The sequence below is a fragment of the Heptranchias perlo genome, chromosome 14 (assembly GCF_035084215.1).
Source record: "Heptranchias perlo isolate sHepPer1 chromosome 14, sHepPer1.hap1, whole genome shotgun sequence".
NCBI classification, from domain to species: Eukaryota; Metazoa; Chordata; class Chondrichthyes; order Hexanchiformes; family Hexanchidae; genus Heptranchias; species Heptranchias perlo.
In genome coordinates this window covers 34292695-34298694 of record NC_090338.1, presented here as the reverse complement: position 1 = coordinate 34298694, position 6000 = coordinate 34292695, and positions in this window count along the sequence as shown.

Genomic DNA, 6000 nt, shown 5'->3' with positions numbered 1-6000 from the left:
TCTGGAATTCAGCTCTTTTGTCCATATTTGGACCAAGGCTGTAATGAGGTCTGGAGCCGAATGGTCCTGGCGGAACCCAAACTGAGCATCAGTAAACAGGTTATTGGTGAGTAAGTGCTGCTTAATAGCACTGTTGATGCCACCATCCATCACTTTGCTGATGATTGAGAGCAGACTGATGGAGTGGTAATTGGCTGGATTGGATTTGTCCTGCTTCTTGTGGACAGGACATACCTGGGCAATTTTCCTCATTGTCGGGTAGATGCCAGTGTTGTAGCTGTACTGGAACAGTTTGGCTAGAGGTGCGGCTAGTTCTGGAGCACAAGTCTTCAGCACTACAGTCGGGATGTTGTCGGGGCCCATAGCCTTTGCTGCATCTAATGCACTCAGCTGTTTCTTGATATCACGCGGAGTGAATCGAATTGGCTGAAGACTGGCTTCTGTGATGGTGGGGATATCGGGAGGAGGCCAAGATGGATCATCCACTCGGCACTTCTGACTGAAAGTAGTTGCAAACGCTTCAGCCTTGCCTTTTTCACTCACGTGCTGGACTCTGCCATCAATGAGGATGGGAATGTTTACAGAGCCTCCTCCTCCCGTTAGTTGTTTAATTGTCCACCACCATCACGACTGGATGTGGCAGGACTGCAGAGCTTTGATCTGATCCGTTGGTTGTGAAATCGCTTAGCTCTGTCTATAGCATGTTGCTTCCGCTGTTTAGCATGCATGTAGTCCTGAGTTGTAGCTTCACCAGGTTGTCACCTCATTTTTAGGTACGCCTGGTGCTGCTCCTGGCATGCTCTTCTACACTCCTCATTGAACCAGGGTTGATCCCCTGACTTGTTGGTAATGGTAGAGTGTGGAATATGCTGGGCTATGAGGTTACAGATTGTGCTGGAATACAATTCTGCTGCTGCTGATGGCTCACAGCACCTCATGGATGCCCAGTTTTGAGCTGCTAGACCTGTTCTGAATCTATCCCATTGAGCACGGTGATAGTGCTACACAACACGTTGGATGGTGTCCTCAGTGCGAAGACGGGACTTCGTCTCCACGAGGACTGTGCGGTGGTCACTCCTACCAATACTGTCATGGACAGATGCATTTGCGACAGGTAGATTGGTGAGGACGAGGTCAAGTAGGTTTTTCCCTCGTGCTGGTTCGCTCACCACCTGCCACAGGCCCAGTCTGGCAGCTATGTCCTTCAGGACTCGACCAGCTCAGTCAGTAGTGGTGCTGCCGAGCCACTCTTGGCGATGGACATTGAAGTCCCCCACCCAGAGTACATTCTGTGCCCTTGCTACCTTCAGTGCTTCCTCCAAGTGGTGCTCAACATTGAGGAGGACTGATTCATCAGCTGAGGGAAGACGGTAGGTGGTAATCAGCAGGTTTCCTTGCCCATATTTGATCTTATGCCATGAGATTTCATTTTAAAATAGCAGCCAAATAAATTGAAAGTGCCCATGTACTGCTTCCACCATTAAATGATTGTCTCCCTGCATTACACTAATGCAAAAACACTGTTGCAGCAATTTCACTTTGATGCTTTATGAAGACAGCAATACATAATTATTCATGTTAATATTTCTTTCAGCTCATTTTTTTAATTGAATGCATGAGAAAACAAAGGATAAACCATACAATCAGAACTATTGAAAAATTGCAAAGAATTTGATCCTGTCTTTGTTTTTATGTTATTTCTGAACAGTTTCGTTTAAACTGTGAGTGAATATAACATTGACAAGGGAACTGTCTTAGCAAGACTAAAAGTGGAAGGGTGTTAATGAAGATTTGAAATGCCACAATAGTTGAAGCACCCCTGGCTAACGACTGTGAGTGTGATTTTCTATTAGAAAGAAAGGAAGACGCATTTATATAGCACCATTCACGACCTCAGGACATGCCAAAGTGCTTTACAGCCAATGATGTACTTGAAGTGTAGTCACTCTTGTAATGTAGGAAATTATTAGGGAGGAAGTATGGGTTGACTCCCAACACAAATCACTTGTCTGATTTTGGTTAATTTCCATTTCTGGCTGCAAGACCATTTAATTTTCTCCTCTTATCCCTCCTCCTCACGATGATGGATCATACTGGAGTACCATTCCACACGCTGACAGTCCATCAGTATTTCACCCAAGCAGCACTTTTTTTTAAGTCCGGACATCTGAGCCCTGGCAGTCTATTCAAGCCAAACCTGGTCTGGTTTTACCTAATCTACATACATGCTCCAGCAGAGTCATTAAACAGCTGTCAGGAGCAGAATGCCTGGCCATTCCCATTTTCTGGTGCTATTTAGTTGGGCGTGAATCCAAATTATGAATACTAACAGAAATAAGGAAGGATATCTGGCTTAGTAACAAAGTACAGGCAAGAATGTTGTGATTTAAGATATATTTTAATAGCTGATTTGCAACATGTTAACCAAATGTAAAATGTGCATTCTTAGTAGCATGAAGGAATAGTTTAACATTATGGTATACTCTAGGCTGGGTTTATGTTTACATGAATGAAAATATTCTCATTTCCTACTAAATGTGTACTAAATGTGTAAATAAAGCAACCCCAGACTATGCAAGCCTGCTATTTTAAAAACAGGAAGTTTACCAAAATACCTCTGTGAATAAGCTCATTCCTGTAAGTCTGCACATCCTTCTGTACACCAGATTTGATTTTTACTGTTACATGAAGGAAAATGGCCAATAAATTAAAATAAGGAGAACGTGATGTTCAGGGTTCATAAAAGAACAAAAATATTACAAGGGAAAAGTCAAAATCCTTTGAAAATGTATGGAGACTATAGAATCACTCCTTCCAGGATTTTACTAGTCCATGCCTTCTGGAATCTATTACAAATTTACATTCTCTCACATTTATGCTTTTAACCACTGCCCTTAGTCATGTTGCCAATCCCATGGATCACCAATTTGTTTGTGGGATTTGTTAGTTATGCTCTGCAATCACACTTGTAATATATGGGCTTTGTCTAAACCTCTTCTCTTCCCTTATCCCATCCCCCCAAAAAAGCATTTCAATTATTCTTAGAAATTCTACATATCATGTACACATCATCTTGTACACATCATCTTCCTAATGTTAACAGGTGTTGTGTAATCATAATTGTTGGGTTCATTTAGGATATTGTCATATATCCCTATTGCCCTTATGTGGAAGTATTATAGGATATTGACATACATCCTTTACCTCTAATACAAATTTGAGGAGTAGGACTCATTCTCTTTACTCAGAGCGGCGAGAATGTGGAACTCGCTACCACATGGGAGTGGTTGAGGCAAATAGCATAGGTGCATTGAAGGGGAAGCTGGGTAAGTAGATGAGGGAGCAGGGAAGGATATGTTGATAGGGTGTGAAGATGTAAGGCGGGAGGAGGCTCACGTGAAGTATAAACATCGGCATAGACCTGATAGGCCGAATGGCCTGTTTCTGAGCTGTGAAATTCTATTAAAACACTGAAAAATGTCTGGTTGTTACTTTTTATTAAATCAAGTCAATGAGATAATTAAACATAACTTCTTACATGCAGTGTACTTGAGATATAGGTACTAATTATACTCACATACCTCACCAGATTGCAAGCATGTCATTTTTACTGCTTATGCTAGACTCAGGAAGAGCAGATTGAAGAATCCTCCCTTGAGCTTCAGAATGTTGTATTTTTTAGGTTAAATTATGTGGGACAACTGTGTGTACCATATGTCATCATCACTACCTCTGCATATTGATACAGCTGCAATTAGTTGTTAATGTGTTGTGTATGCCTGTGATGTCTTATCTCTTCCAATCTTTATTCTCTTATTTACACTGGCAATTAATTCTTTCACACTGCTGAGTGAAAGCCTCTCTGATGTGTCTTTCTAGTGTGTTTTAACCCAACAACTCTTGCTCACTATTGGGGCAGAAATTGCTTCTGAAATAAACGGAAGAGCTCAATAGAGCCCTCCATTTTTTATGGCGAATTGAAGGAGAAAGTTCCCGCGTTTGCACGTGTGCACTAAAACGTGGAAGTCGTGAACTTGCTCCTCCTGGTTTGTCAGCAATTTGACAGCTGCGAATTAAAAGGGTCATCACACTCTACAATCATTGAAATCTTTGAAAAATCGCAAACGTGCTCATTCGCCCAGCTGGAAAATAACTAATTACGCCACCAAAAGGTACGCTTAGAAATACCAGGTCTAAACTAAGTTTTAAAAGCGCGATAACTCTTAATGACTGCCAAACAACTAAATATTGAATTTTAAAAATGTGGAGACTCATTACTCTTTATTTTAAGTTTTTGGTCATTAAAAAAAAATTTAAATTAAAAAAGTTAAATATTTTCTTTACTTTTCCCTGCTGTCTCTTTAATTTAATTATTTCTTTGGCTTTTTATAAAACAAATGAAGTCTGCTTGCCTACTTGTGGACGTGACTTCTCTTCCAGATTTTGTAGGCGTGTCTTCTATTCTCACAGACTGTTCCATGTGCATCGACTTATCCTGCTCAGAGGCTGAGTTGATTTTGAACTTTAAAAAAATTGTGTGCAATCAAGCAAGTTGACATCGCAGAGCCCGCAGTAAGTACGTTGGTTAATTTAATTCACCGGAGCTGCAGCGATCATTGTCACGCTACTCTGCGCAAGTTCTGGCCCATTATATAATTCTATACGTTAATCTATCTTTACAATATTGACCTGTGAAAATTGTCTTAGTCATTTTAGCTGGGTTAATATATTTAACTGTGTGTTATGTGAAATGATCAAAAGGTCGATACCAAAAAATCTGTATACGAACTGATTATACATACATGTACATGAACTTTTAAAAAATAAAGTTCACTGTTTACAGAACGTCATCCCTCGGCTTTGCTTGTGTTCTGGGAGTTATTCATGTTAATAATTAAAAGCTTCAACGGTCACAAGGGACAGGAACAACCATTATGTAACATTCAATATTTACAATTATTTATGTACAGGTACAGACCACTGACTTTTGGGTGCAGCCCATTTCCTGTAGTGCTTAGTTCCCCAAACCACCTCATACAATACTCTGAAAACACTATTTTAATAATATTCCAAATTTCTACCTCGAAAATGTGCTGTGAATACATTCTAAAAACTAAGCTTGTAAAGGCACTGAAATAGGATGTTCGTATTATTAGCACTGAAAGAATCATCTAGTTCTAATATTTAGAATTCCAAACAGAGTAACAGAAATTTAAATTAATATATATTCACAATGGATGTATCTGGCCACAATTTCAAATTTGACTCTGGAATAGGAGGAGTTTCAAGATAGTGAACAAAATCTGGAGAGATGACAGATACTAAACAGATCTCCACTTTTATGACAGTACAAAGTAAATTACAACTGATAAAATCAAAAAACATAACTTAAAATTATTTATATTTATTAATAATCTTATGTTTGCACACACTTCTTGCCAACTTTCTTCATTATAAATTCCCATGTCCACATTTATAATCAAAACTGTCCATACTAACTTTTAATTACACCCTTCTGCTGGTAGTGCTGCAGCACCACCACTGGCAGAGCAGTGTAATTACAAGAAGTTTTCAGTGACAGCACTCACCTCCAGGTCAGAAGGTTGTGGATTCAAGGACCACTCCAGGGACTTGAGCACATATTCTCGGCTAACACTTCATTGCAGTACGGAGGGAGTGCTACACTGTTGGAGGTGCTGTCTTTCAGATGAAATGTTAAACAAAGGCCCTTGTCTGCCCTCTCAGGTGGACGTAAAAGGTCCCATGGCAACATTTGAAGGGCGGGGTGTTCTCCCTGGTGTCCTGGCCAATATTTATTCCTCAACCAACATCACTAAAACAGATTATCTGGTCATTATCTTATTGCTGTTCATGGGATCTTGCTGTGTGCAAATTGCTTTGGGATGTCCTGAGGTCGTGAAAGGCACTATACAAATGTCTTTACAGACAGTTTCTATTACAAATATAGGCATGGGAATTTGTAACGGTCATGTAAAAAAA